This window comes from Chenopodium album, chromosome 4 (genome assembly GCF_948465745.1).
Source record: "Chenopodium album chromosome 4, dcCheAlbu1.1, whole genome shotgun sequence".
Classification (NCBI taxonomy): domain Eukaryota; kingdom Viridiplantae; phylum Streptophyta; class Magnoliopsida; order Caryophyllales; family Amaranthaceae; genus Chenopodium; species Chenopodium album.
This window is the reverse complement of record NC_137837.1, coordinates 58,367,931-58,383,494: the sequence shown is the minus strand read 5'-3', so window position 1 is coordinate 58,383,494 and position 15,564 is coordinate 58,367,931.

Below are 15,564 nucleotides of genomic sequence, written 5' to 3'. Positions count from 1 at the left end.
TGACGGTAGAGCTCCCTGCTGACGGGATTTTAGGGTAGATGAAAGTTGTGCAATTTGATTGTCCATGATTTTATTGTGGGCTAGGATAGAATCAATTTGCGCATCCCTACTCTCCATGTGCTTTTGCATATTAGCTAGCATCGCTCTAATTTCTGTCATGGCAGGGTCGGAAGATGATGAGGGTGATACTTGGCTTTTCTGGCCGGCATTAGGATGATAATATTTTTGCTGTGGTGGGGGTTGCTGTTGTGGTTGTTGTGGAGGTGGAGGGTTTTGTATATTGGTACTCCGGTATGAAAGGTAAGGATGATTTTTATAACCGGCATTGTAGGAATTGGAATAGGGGTTATTTTGCCTATAGGTTTGAAAGGCATTAACCTGTTCCATAGAGCTCCTACAATCTTGCTCCTAATGACCTACAATTCCACAATTTTCACAAAATGCTTCGTGGTTAGCAACAGCAGATACATTAGCTACAGAGTTAGGAGTAGTAGTAAGATTATCTAATTTTTGACAAATAGAAGTTAATTGAGCTTGCAAAAAGGATACAGAATCGACATTATGTTTCCCCTTATTTGCAAACCCCCTCGGATTCCCATATTGGGAATTGTGTATTGCCATGTCTTCGATAACCTGTCCTGCATCATCCACATTCAAATTCATAAACCTCCCACTAGCTGCCGAATCTAGTACTGATCTGGAAGAATTTCCAAGTCCATTATAGAATGCTTGGATTAATTGCCATTGTGCTAGATTGTGGTGGGGGCACTCTCTCTGTAGATCCTTGAACCTCTCCCAAGCCTCATATAGTGTTTCGTCGGCCTCTTGAGCGAAGTTCTGAATAGCACTTCTTAGCACCGCTGTTCTCTCTGCAGGATAATATTTATTATAAAAGTTCAAAGTAAGAGTTTCCCAGTCAGTAATACCAAGTGCAGTTCTATTCAAACCATTAAACCATAATTTGCTTTGCCACATAAAGAAAAGGGAAAAAGAATCTCCCTGATTTGGTCCTGCGTAACCCCGGCTTCTTTAATGGTGTTACAATATTGGCAGAAATCTGCGATGTGAAGATTAGGATCTTCACCCTTAGCTCCGCTGAATTGCTTCCTCTCTATCATAGTGATAAATTGGGGCTTGATCTCAAATTGAACTCCATCTAGAGCCGGAGTAGGAGTAAGGTGCGGGAAATCTTTGAGCTTCGGTTGCGAATAATCACTGAGTTTCTTCTGGGCCGTCATCTCTGATTCTGAATCTGAAGGAATATCTGTATCACTAGAATCAGTGGGAGGATCTCTTCGATCGTTGTCCTCCTCAGAACCCGCCAGAATTTGTCTGTAGAGTCTTCTTTGCCTATGAAAAGAACGCTCGATCTCAGGATCAAAAGGGATGTCACCTGATCTAGAACACCTGGGCATAAACAAAGAACTAAAGACAAATATGAGATTTTCCTCAAAGAACTAATGTTCTCTGAGGCAAAAGGGGGAATAATCTAGACTACAAAAATATAATCAGAAAATAAAAATAAAACCGTTTCCCCGGCAACGACGCCAAATTTTGACAGGGTAAAGTCGTATCCCCTAATAAAAAATAATTACCTAAATCACTAACTTCAGTAGATAGGGAAGTAGGGTCGAACTCCACATGGAAACAAGTCTTTTTAATTCTAATTAATTGTTATAATCTAAATTATCTAAGTAACCAATATTTTAAATATGAATTCTATACTACGAAGGATGAGTTTAGGGAGAAAAGAATCAATAATAAGGAAACCTAGGGTCGCAGGTTCACCAATAATTAATATTCCGGGATAGAACGAAGCAATTAATAATTAACAATGCATCAATAACATGATTAACAGGCTCTCGCAATTTATTAACCAACATGGATCTAACAGGCTCTCGCAATTTAATAGACCTAAGTTCCTATTAAAAATACGAAAACACTAGAAAACACATATTAGTAATAAAAGTGGCCCTAAAGGGCCAAAAACACTACTAATTATGACCAAGGGACGGGGGTAAAATACTATATAAAATAGACACATCACGCCGCGAGATTGTTGAGCATGTCAGAGGGAGCTGGTCCCCCTTGGCGATCTTGCACGATCTCTGGGTGATGCTATGCAGAGGAGCTACTGCTGTTGTAAGCTCCAGTTCCCGTACCGGCTGGGGATGTGGCGGTACGATTTTTCAGCTCTTATCTTTCGTTAAGTAGCCCCCAAGTAATGCTTTACTGACTTGGTTTTGCTTTGTCCGGACGATGCTGCTGAGTTCGTGCCACCCCGTATGTCTATCCATTACCAGGGGACATATGGGCCGATTGAGAAGGTGATTCCTCCGGCTCCCGAGCGGTCAATTCCTCGCCACCAGACTCTAATAAGCTTTTTTATTTGCAACTTTTGTCCACATATATTATGAATGTTTACTTACTTTTTTCTCGCGCGAGGTGGTTTGTACCTGTGCTTATTATTTATTTGACTTTGTATAGAACTTTGCCTTTTAGTTATTTTTATTTTTATGTGCATGTTTGTGTGTGCAAGAAAAGTGTGAAAAACAATTTTGCGCAAAAATTCCGTCATTTTTATTATTGATGGAGGGTATCCGACTCTCTCCCCCAAAAGAAAAATGAAAAAAGGAAAAGTCAAATAAAAGCTTGTGTTTATAACAAACTATCCAAAAAATAATAATATAATAATATAATGGCTATATTAATTAAAAGAAGAATAAAAAGATGTTTAGAAAAGATAATTGGAGCCGTAAAGTCATTAGTCGACTCAAATTTAAGGTAAAAACGCGATTTAAGAAAGCGCGCATGACGTGGCAGATTGGCGCCAGCTGGCGCTACACTTGGCTTGTGGCGCTAAGCTTTGGCGTCTGGCGCCAATCGCTGAGTCTGACGCCAATAGGCGCTGTCCTCGTATTTTACCCCGATTAAAACTGCTCGTAATTTGTGTATAAATAGCCCCCTGCCCAGCCGATTCTTTTCATAGTTTCAGCAAATAAAATAATTCTTGGCCTTAGAAAAATAATATCATGTCTCTAGTCACCAAAACTTTCACCCAATACACCCATGAATGGTGTCAATCTCTTAATGCTAGAGACAGAAAAGAATTAAATTTGTTTCACTTGGGGGGAATTTATGGCTCAAAGGGGTAGATCTTGACTTAGATTTCATCCATACCGCTCAAGAATATTGGAATTTTGATACTCATTGTTTTAGAATAGGGTATGATGAGATTAGCCCTTTGCCAGAAGAATTTGGTGCTATTTTAGGTTTCCCTTCAATAGACCTCAAAGTAATCCCTAGAGTAGATGCATATTATTACAAGGATTTTGAGCGCTTCTTCAATTTAAAAGAAAGGGATTTATCAAAAATAGTAGATGGCAACATAGTTAATTTGAAAGAATTTGCACGCCATTATTTTGATAAACCTCTTTCTGAATCTTTTCATATTTATAGAAGAAGGGCTTTCTTATTTTGCATGCTTAATCAATTTTTTCTTAGTAGTGGTAAAAATAATGAAGGTCAATCAATTATAACCACCGTACTAGAACAAATTGAATCAGGGAGAAATCCAATGCCATTGATAGTTGGAGAGACCAAGATTAGTCTTGATGAATTGAAAAGGAATATTTTTGTATTGTAATAATAATTTATTTGCATTGCAATTTTTTACAGATGTGGCTAATGGAAAGGCTAGGATTAATTAGCCCTCCGGACAACATTGAGAAGTACACCCCAAATTGCTTCGTGAGGAGGAAGAAACGCTTCCCTAAAATTGGGCGCCATGAGTGGAGAAGGGTCTTCGAATCTCGCAATTTTGCTATCAAGTGGGTCGTCCCATGGTGGAAAATAGAAAGGATGGTTGGTGTCAACAAGCAACCTTTCTGTCGTCTTCAAAGTTTGTCTCGTATGACTTATTATTATCCCTGCAGGGTAAAAAGACAATACGACTTGCTTCAGAATATTCCTTCCGGGGATCTTTGTCCTCCCTATGAGTATCCTGTTTCCCTGGAAGTAGACAGATTTGATGCTTATTGGAGTGCCAGACCTCTATGGGAAGTAATTACCCAAAAGGTTCCTCCTTCCTTACCCAATGATGTGAAGAAGTGGTTGTTGAAGAAACCTTCGAAGGATTCGAAGAAAGATCAGGGTAATACTGATGTGAAGAGTCGTCTAGGTGACAGGGGGACTTCTGCTAAGGAACGCTTAGGTGCAAGAGTTGAATTCAAAACACCTGCAATGCCTAGGAAGAAAAATACTACCAAAGAAAAGGGAAAAAGGAAAGCTGACACCACAGAGAAAAAAGCTTGGGTAGAAAAGAAGCATGGAGTCCTAGTTGAAGGGGAGACCATCTACTCTGAGATTGAATGTAGATCCTCTAAAGGATGCCTACTGGCTAAGGTTATGGATGAGGAGGAGGAAGCAGACAAAAATTGGAAAAGGGCTAGGAAAGAAAAGAAAGATTAGGAGCATTGCTTAATTTCAAATTATTAGACTTAGTTTATATTTTTCATTTAAAGTTAATTTATTTCAGCTTTATTAAAATTCCATCAATAATGTAATTTTATTTTATCAATGAAATTTCAGCTTTTAATTAAATTATGTACTTTAAATTTATTTTATTAAAGCAATGAAAACCGAAAAAATTAATTTTCCAGAAATTCTTCGAGTACGAAAGTCGAAAATTTTCCGAAAAACACCGAAATTTGCCCTAAATTTGTCTGTGAATTGGCGCCGATTATTTACGACAGGCACTTGCCAGGGAAGTCTGGCGCCAGGCGCTGATGGTCGTTGGCTGGCGCCAAATTCTTCTCTGTGACGCCGATATTTCGCCGATCTTCTGTCGAATTTTTAATTAATTCAGGGACGCGGGAATGTTGAAAAATAAAGTGGCCGCACCCGTAAAGGGTTGCCTACGTATCCTTTCTTAAGGAATCAGGTCAAACGTAGCTCTCTTGAGTATCCCACTCAAGTAATTATGGGAAGTATTTCTTAAGTTGGTCAAGATTTGTCATGTTTGAGAATTCATTGCCATCCATATTAGTTAGTTTTGCTGCACCTCCTGACAGGATTGTTTTTACAATGTAGGGTCCAGACCAATTAGGTCTAAATTTTCCCCTTGGATCTAAAACATTTTTCCTTAGTGCTTTTAACACCAAGTCTCCTACTTTGATGTTTCTTGTCTTGACCTTCTTATTAAAATGCCTAGCCATGCGAGTTTGATAACACTGAGTGTGATGTAGATCTTCTAGTCGTTTCTCATCGAGTAGAATTAATTCTTCATATCTTGCCCTAGTCCATTCAACTTCATCGAGTTTACTCTCTAACGCGATGCGTAGAGATGGAATTTCTAGTTCGACAGGTTGTACGGCATCCATTCCATATACCAAGGAAAATGGTGTATTTCATGTTGATGTGCGAATGGACGTGCGGTAACCCCACAATGCGAAGTGAAGTTTGTCAGGCCAATCTTTATAATTTTCCGTCATTTTCTTGATGATAGTCTTTAAATTTTTGTTAGCTGCCTTGACTGCTCCATTCGCTTGAGGTTTGTAAGAGGAAGAATGATGATGTTGAATTCCGTATTTTTGTAGCAATTCTTCACATTCGGCTTGAAAGTGAGTTCCATTGTCACTTATCATTTCATGTGGGACTGCATATCGACAAATAATATTTCTCTCGATAAAAAGTGCTACATGTTTTGTTGTGAGTTTAGCGTATGATTGCGCTTCGACCCACTTTGTAAAGTAATCAATTGCTACTAAGATATATTCGTGGCCTCCTGTTCCTGGGGGAGTGATTTTGCCGATGATGTCAATTCCCTATGTAGAGAATGGCCATGGCGATGTGTAGGTGTAGAGCAAGGATGGAGGAACATGTTGTACATTGGCATAAATTTGGCACTTAGGGCATCTTTTTACATATTGATGACAATCCTTATTCATTGTAGTCCAATAATATCCTTCTCGCATTATTTTTTGGACTAACATTTTGCCATTTACGTGAGTGCCACAGATTCCTTCGTGGACTATCCTCATTGCTCTTTGTGCATCCTTTTTTCCTACACATAGGAGAGCTCGACCCTTAGGTACCCTTTTATGTAGCTCGTTTTCTATGAGTACATATTGGGAAGCCAAAAGCCTTAATGCTCGTTTTGCTCTTTTGTCAGCATGAGGAGGGTATTCTCCTTTGGTGACGTAATTGAGTATATCCGTGTACCACGGTTCTTCTTCTTCTTCTTCTTCTTCTTCTTCTTCTTCTTCTTCTTCTTCTTCTTCTTCTTTGTCTTGGATTACTTCGTCGTCTTCTATAGCCTAGATGTATGCTGGTTTGTGCCTTTTTTCTATAGTTAGAGGCAGTTGCTCGATTTCCGTGGGAATCCTAACCATTGAGGCTAGTCTTGCCAAGGCGTCAGCAAATTGATTTTCTTCCCTGGGTAGATATGTGTATTCTACCTTCTCTAACTGATCGGTAAGAGTTTCCAGATAGGTTTGGTAAGGGGCTAGGCTTTCGCTCCTTACTTTCAACCTTTTAGATATTTGATTGATGATTAAAGAAGAGTCTCCGAATATCCTTAACTTTTTTACTCCCAATGCCAAAGATGTTTCAAGGCCTACCAAGCATGCTTCATATTCAGCAGCATTGTTGGTAACGTCGAAATCAAGCTTTATGGAGATTGGAATATGCTCTTCTTTAGGTGATACTAGTAATACTCCAACGCCACATCACTTTTGGTTTGAGGCTCTGTCGAAGGATAATGTCCAAGTATCATCTTCAGTGACCATTAGGTCTTCATCTGGAAATTCATTGTCTTTTATTGGCGTCGAGTCTTCTATTGGGAAGCCTGCTAGAAAGTCTGACACCACGGATCCTTTGATAGCTTTTTGTGGCATGAACCTTACATCAAACTGGGCTAGATTGACTATCAATCTCGATATGCGTCCATTGAGTGTAGATTTCTCAAATAGATACTCGAGTGGATCTAATCGGGAGACTACAAAGACAGTATGCACTAGCATGTAATGTCATAACTTGGTTGTGGCCCACACCAAGGCGAGGCACAACTTCTCGAGTGGTGTATAACGTGCTTCGTATTCGAGCATCTTCTTGCTTAGATAGTAGATTGCATTCTCTTTGCCTTCTACTTCTTGTGCTAGCATAGCTCCCATTGTCTCTTTGGTAACCGTCAAATATAACCTAAGAGGTATTCCAGGAAGTGCTGGTGCTAATACGGGAGGATTTGCGAGATAGGCTTTGATCTTTTCAAAGGCTTTTTGACACTCATCATCCCATATCATTGGTACATTCTTCTTGAGGTTTTTGAAGATTGGTTCACATATTGTCGTCAATTTTGATATGAACCTACTTATGTATTGCTACCGGCCAATAAATCCTCGAATCTATTTCTCAGTCTTGGGCGGTAGCATTGACATGATTGATTTGATCTTGGTTGGGTCTATCTCTATTCCTCTAGAGCTTATGACATAACTCAGAAGCTTGGCTGAGGTGACTCCAAAAGCGCACTTAGATGGATTCAACCTCATGTTAGATTTTCTTATCCTTTTGAAAAATTTTCTTAAGGCTATTTGATGGCCTGGACGGTCCTTTGATTTTACAATCATGTCGTCGACATATACCTAGACTTCTTTATGCATCATGTCATGGAGTAAGGTAGTTGCTGGACGTTGGTAAGTAGCACCCGTGTTTTTCAACCCAAATGGCATTACCGTGTAGCAGTAAGTGCCCCATGGTGTTATAAAAGTTATTTTCTCCATGTCTCCTTCTGCCATAAGAATTTGGTTGTAACCTGCGTACCCATCCATGAATGAGAGAAGCGCGTGATTTGTCGTGTTATCTACCAGAATATCGATGTGTGGCAAAGGGAAGTCGTCCTTTGGACTTGCCTTATTTAGATCTCGATAGTCGACACACATTCTTACCCTTCCGTCTTTTTTCGGAACTGGGACGACGTTGGCGACCCATTCGGGGTATTTGGATACCTTGATGAACCTGCAGTTATTTGGTTTTGAACTTCTTCTTTTATTTTAAAAGCTACGTCGGGTTTCATTCGACGTAACTTTTGTTTTACGGGTTTCATTCCTGGAATTAGTGGTTTAGTTTGTTGAGCTATTTCCCTATTAATGCCTGGCATATCTTCGTATGACCAAGCAAATACATCGATAAATTCTTTAAGCAAGTTAATTAAATCGGTTCTTTCTTGTTCTTTTGGTGTTAATTCGATTTTAACTTCTCTTTTATTGGTTGAATCATTTGAGATATCAACCGTTTCAGTTTCTTCAATTACCGGTGTTTTCTTTTCGAGTGTTTCCATTGCTTTAATAATTTCTTTGTCTCTTTCATCGTTATTTAAGAAATGCTCGTCATCTTTGGTTAGAGAAGAACACAAGAAATAAGGAGAAGAATAAATATTATTATACTCTGAGATCATTACATCAAAGAGCGATATGTCCTCAGGGACTTGATCACTAACTATTCTAGGAGAAGAAATAGGAAGGGAAGGTGCTACTACTAAAGACCTAGATGACTCTAGGGGGAGCGACTCTGACTCTGACTCTGACTCGGACGACTCTTCAAACATTGGTCCTTGCCCTGTCGTGATGGATATTTTCCTTCCACTTGGGGTAGTCACCTTGATAGTCTTGCGCCACCCTTGTAGTGATCCTTCAGCTGGAGTGATTAGCTTCGAGAGATCGAAGCTTTCGCTTTGTAGGACTGTTTGAATGAGCGAAGCGTTGTCTTCCCTGTAAGTTGGCTCATTCTTTTCTCGCCCAAACAGTAATCCCATGACATTAAAGTAAAAGCATGGGGGTGCTTTCTCCTTGTGGACAGGAGTTGGGATTTCATCAGTGAAGTAGCAATCTAAGAAAATCTCAAATCCCAGTTGTCTTATGTCGTTTACAACAAATGGCTCGGGAAATTCATGGCATGGATAGTCCTCTCCTTCTTTTATGAATTGACCATTAAGTGTAAGAGGGTACCGATCCATTGGGATTTCTTTCTTTTGAATGCGAGCGTTCCTACGCGCCTTTGACTTTTTCTGGGCTCGCTTGAGATCTTTCCGAGTCTGTTCGAAACCAAGTCCGAAAGTGTCTAACTTAGGGAGGCTAGGTGACTCCAGCGGTTTTGCCGTTCCTTTCTTCTTTCCTAGGGTCATCCTAGGAAAATGTCCTTGTTTCTTCAGCATAGAATTTACAATCATGTTGGAATGGGGGTCTTGGCAAAGAGGGGTCCTTTCATCCTCCTGGATTAAGGAGACTTCTTCGTTAAAGCCCCATAAATCTTCATCATCCTCGTCGTGCTCCACATTAATGATGGGATTTTCTATAGACTTGATCCTCATAGGCGAAGCATCGATGGTGATAGGAATTCCCCCAACTATAGCTTTTACTTGTTGGTGGAGAGATAAGGGGACGGCCTTTAGGTCATAAAGCTAAGGGCGTCCCAACAGCAAATTGAATGAAGCTTTAATGTCTACTACTTGGAAAGTAGTGGCATGTTCTATTGCTCCTGTCGTTACATTCAGGGTAATTTTACCAAGGGCTTGACGACGAGTGTTGTCATAGGCCCTTATTCCTTGTGTAGACGGAGTTAAATCTTTGTCCCTTATGCCTAGCATCCTCACAGTTCTAAGTGGACAGACGTTGATGGCCGATCCGTTGTCTACAAGAGTCATAGGAACATTCTTCTCTTGCAAACTACCGTGAGGTTTAATGCCTTGTAGTGTTTGTCACCTTCTAGGGTAAATCCTTGTCAGAAAAGGTGATCAAATTAATTGGACTAGGAAGATCACTTGTGAGGAAGTTCGCTAATCCCTCAGGAGTAGTGTCAGAATCTATCCCAATTTTGTCCAAGGCATTCATTACAGCCAACCTATGTTCTCGAGATGTTGCCAAAAGTTTCCATACGTTCATCTCGACTTTTGTCTTCTTAAACTTCTTAACAATATCATTGTCTTCAATGATGGGTATGGGAACTTGTTGCGTGGTTGGCATAGGTTGTGTTGAAATGGGAGGTTGCATTCTCCCGGATCTTGTGAGGACGTCTATCGATGAGTCTTCCTCAGCCCAAAAGTCATCCATGGCGTACGACACAGAATGTGGAGATCCTATTACGTCTTTTGGATATACATCTTCTTCATCACTGTCCCAAACACCATTAATGGTTGCATCGTCTTCTTGTGGAACTTGGACTAGTTTCTTTTCATCAATCATTTTCTGAACCAAATCTTTGAATTTGAAACTGTTTTCGATAGTGTGACCCCAGATTGATGATACTGACAGTAATACCTATTTGTCCTTTTCAATGATTCGAATGGTCTCGGTTTAAGAGGTTTGATCTCGCCATTCTCGGAGAGCATTTTGAACATTTGTGCATATGGGATCCCAATTAGAGTGTAAATTCTATTACTCTTCTTAGGTTTTTTAGTGACTTGTAAAGGAAAACGCTTTGCCTCATAAGTCGTTCTCACGGATATGAATTCTCTCTTAGGTTCATCTTTCGAAAGTGGAACCTCGTCACATTTCTTTTGGGGTTCCCTTATAGCTTTGAGAGCTTCACGTAGTTAATTCCATACCTCCATAATAGACAGTGTGAGCAATTGTATATCTTCTTTACTTACCGGTTCTGGAAGGCTATCCATGGCGTCGAAGAATGTCTTCTCGTCTTCTTCAATGACATGGATTCCTTTGACAGGTTTAATGAGAGACGAGGGGTTAACCTCATTTTCCTCATTAGAGATAGCCAAGGCATGAGCAAGAGGTGCGCTATCAATGCTTGGCTTCTTACTGGCAGGAGGCAACGGCAGCTTGTTGTTGTCGATTAAGTCTTGGATAGCTTCCTTAAGCTTCCAACAGTTTTCGGTGAGATGGCCCCTACCTTGGCGATACTTACAGTGTGCATTGGGGTTCCAATTAGCTGACCTCTTCTCGACTAGTGGGTCCCCAAATTGTCCAATAGGAGTTATAAGACCTTTTGCATTTAATCGATCAACTGCGGTGTCATAACTCATGCCAATATGAGTAAAGTTCCTCCTAAATGGTTTCTTTTGTCCTTGATTGTTCATAGCAAGGACTTCTCCTAAATTAAAAGTGCTAACGTTGTTTGAGTGGGTGGTTTTGGAAGAAGAAGGATTGTCGTTCTTCTTTCCTTTCCAGCCACTGTTGGAGTTATTGTTGGCAGCTTTTAACTTAGCCAGGTCGTCTTCAATATTGATCCCAATGTCATAGACGGCCTTGAAGGTATGGAGATTATTTTGATATTTGAGATGCTTGGAATATTTTTCTTGAAGGTTCTTGGTGAACAACCTCACATACTCTTTTTCACTTGGCACCTCAATCATCTTAGCTAAGGTTTCCCTTCATTTGTTAAAGAAAGAGGTGAAGCCTTCATTCTCTTTCTTCTTGAGGATCTCAAGTTCCCTATGGTCAGTCTCAACCTGAATGTTGCACTTGTACCTATCAACAAAAGCGTTTGCTATGGACTCCCAGGTAGAGGACTTTTCTTTCTTGAGAGAAAAGAACCATTGTTGGCAAACGGTCTCGAGAGATAGTGAGAACAGAGAGGGGAAAACTTTCTTATCGATACCCTTAATACTCATTATTGTTTCGAATGCTCTTAAATGAAAATAAGGGTTATCAGTTGCTCTGAATTTTGGGATGTCATTGGCATTGAACTTCTGCGGAAGAAGATCTTTGTCTACCGAGACCCCTTGTGAAGTAAGCCCTTGAAACTTGTAGTCGCTAGACAGCTTGCTTAGACTCTCTTGCATGAGGTCCATCTGTTGTTGTTTCACGGGATCATTGATCTTGAGTGTGAGAAGCTTCAGTGTCTCAGTCACGGTAACCAGTTGGTTCCTAAGGTCGTTGACTTCTTCTTGTGTTGCCATTATAGTCTTAGCTTTCCTCTTGCTAGCTATGGGTTTGTCGAAAAGTTGGACTTGTACGAAAAGGTTGTCTTTGATTAACCGTCCTTCCTTCCTCGACCACGCGCTGTAATTTAAACCATTTTGCGTTTTAATTACTTGACTCGAATCAACTTGACTTTACGGTTTATTTTAAGGAGGAAAAAATAAAAAATAAAAAAGGAAAAATGGGTGCATATTGTTGGCAAAAATAATGTACATATTTTTAGGGAACTAAGTATAGTTTTTAAATTGGAGGATTAATATCCGACTTACCCCCCTAAAAAACTGACGGAAAAAACGCGCATGGAAGACTCTCTTAGACATGGTCAAAGTATGTGAATTGGTGTGTGCGTTGAGTGTAAGTGACATGCTTGGACTCTTGTGTAAGACCATGGGATTTAGTGTCTAAACTCGATTAATGACTCAACCAAGTACTATTGACAGCGAAAATTAACCGAATTAATTAGCAAACTGGTTAATTATACACTAGGTGATGACTCGACCAATAATCCGAACTGTCGGCAAAACAACAGAACTGGCGTCACACTGTGTAGCTTGGTGCAAGACGACAGAGCTGTCGCCAGGCGCCACACTCCACAGGGTGGCGCTACAGTCCAGGTTTTGGCGCCAATACTGGAGCTTCAATCTGGAACTGCTTTCGGTGTTATTAATCAAAAGGGGTATGCCTAAAGTCGTACTAGGTCAATTCTGATTAAAATATTAGACTTTATTGACTCAAATAAATTAATTAATTAAATAATCAGGCAAAGTTCTTTAAGTCATTAATTTATTTAATCTCAACACAAGTCAAACAAACGGTTAAGAGAAACACAGAATATATGCACAACAAATAATGCACAATCAGTCAAGTAGGCACAATATGATGCAATGAGTTTGCAACCTAACCATGGCTCTAGTTCTCTAAAGTTCGGGATATGGTTTAGTCAATAGAGGGTCCATGGTTAATTGTCCGGATGCACCGCGCGGAAGCCTAACCGTGAAGGGTTGGCGCGAGTGGATGGGACACCGCGAGCTTTAGAAAAAAAAACTCGCTTCCATGGTTTGGTGAATTTAACATTCTCGGATGTACCCTTTGTTGCACAGAGCGTTCAATCAGGTAGATGGAGCATGAATTCCCAGAGGGTTATGTCCATATATAGAACACATATAGGTTTCAGAAAAGTGAGAAAAAATTCAATCAGGAAGTAGGAGCGAGCAAACAATACGAAAAACCGGTCGAAATTAGAACGCATATTTCTGGCTCAATATTGGGGGAATTTGGCGCCAGCAAACAGAGACTGGCGCCAGTTTTTAGCTGTAGCACCAGACGCCAGCGGCTAAAAGTCTGGCGCCAATGCTCTGGCCCCTGGCGCTACTTCTCACATGCCTCAGCAGCTTTCTGTGCTCGATAAAATTTTCTAGTTTCGCGCAGTGTTATTTTGGTCCTAGTTGTGAAAGATATTTCTCAAATTTCCGACGTGTAAAATCCTATATTTTTAACTCATTACGGATGGTCTTTCCAATGAAATCTTTTTTATGCATATGAAAATAATGTTAATCAAAATTATGCACATGAAATACTTAGAACATTTCGAGTCATCCACTCATTTTAAATCATTGCCGAAACAAATTCAGGAATTAAAATAGAAATCCTCCCCAGTGGAGTCGCCAAAAATTGTAGGGAATAAATTCAAGCGTTAATCCCCTTGCTTGAACCCCACTGTGATCATACACTTAAGTACGGTGGCGTCCAAAAGGGAAGAAGATAGAGAAAAAGAGTCGCCAACAAGTTTTAGGAACTTGTAAACCGTTCACAGGGTGAAGGTTACACCCCTTAACGATCCAAGAGATCGTCAACTCCATAAGGTCTTGAACCAAAATAGGGTTCGGGGATGAAGGTACAAATCCAACCTAAAAGAGACTGAACCTGCCCTAATAATAGGCCTCTACTTTATTCTGATCGTATTCATGTGCGCTTTCTGACTAACATGCAATCAATAGGTTTAACCCTAAACCTGTTTATCTATGTTGGTTGAATATTAATGCACAAACAAATCTATTATTGGCGATCACTTGAAATTATAATCAAATCAACCCTAAACAAGATTATTAATTATCTTATTAAGTGTGATTACAAGTACCAATTCCCTTTAAACATGCATAAAGGCGTGATCAAGCAATAACAATAAAATATATCAAGCAACATAATAAATAATCAAAATAATAATAATCATGATCATAATCATATTAATCATAATTATAGCAATTATAATCATAAAAATAAATTATAATTATTATAATCATAATAATAATCAAAATAATAATCATGTTAAAGCATAGCAAGATCCTAGGCATGATACTAACAATATTAATAACAAACTCTAGCATGTCACTAAGCAATAAAAATCAAATCTTTAACCCTAACATGATACTAACAATCATAAACATTAGGAAGAGAATAAAAGGCATCGTAACAATCATATTTAGTATTAAAGTTACTCTAGACCATGATACTAGGAATATCATAATAGCAATCTAAACATGATTTCTATATCATAACATCCATAAAAACCATTAAAGTACTTACTTTGATGCCTCGTGACTCTTTCTTTCACGTTTAGGGCGAAGGCAACTTTGAATTTGGCTATGTGCTTCTAGATCTAATGAATGCGGAATTTTGTATGTAAAAGCTAGTTTAGAAAAAGAGAGAGAAAGAGGGAGAGATGGTGAATGATTAAAGAGAATGAGAGAATTGAAAACTGCGAATGAAAACTGGTTGTAGGTGAATAAAAACGGAGTTTTTAATACGTTATTTATAGAGAAAATCAGCCAAAAAGATAAAATTAACAAAACAGAGCATTGGCACACAGAAAAACGATCCAGCGCCAACGCTAGCTGTTGGCGCCAGGCGCCAACACTAGCGCCAGGCACCAAGCGTAGCGCCAAGCGCTACAGCTGGCGTTTGGCGCTGATTTCAGAAATTCACGCGTTTTCTAAAATCAGATAAATATTGCCGTACAGGAGGATAAAATCGTATCTTTCCTCAAAAATGCTCTTTGATTTTAATTAAAACTCTGAAAAGTCAACAAAAGTCAATTTATCAATGCTAATTGAATTAGGAATGAAAAGAACCTTCTAGACGAATCTAGAAGACTAAAACCATTCCTAGTTGCATTAGGAATGATAAATCATATTAGGCCCTCCCCTAGATCATTGGGCCGCATATTAGGCTCAAACCGGGGCCCAGTTTAGTAAATTGGCCATAACTTCCTCAATATTCATCGAAATTGGGCTTATAATATATCGTTGGAAAGCTCTTGTCAAGCCCCATCCAACTACCCTACTATTGGACCCATATCATGGACCAACCAAACTGGATTGGCTGTTTTCTTAAAATAAGTTTTCAACAACAGAGAGAAGAGAATAGAAATTAAAACTATACGCAACACTAGACTTTCCACACTTTCACTTCATTCGATTATGATTTGACGTGAAAGGTACTCATCACCTTGTTTGGTTTTGGGGAGACACAAATGGGTGTCTACAGGACCAGGTTAAAAGACTTTTAAGTCATAAAATGGGCTAGGCCCAGACCTACTAAGTCCACTCAAGGGTTTCTCATCTCCTATAAATACACC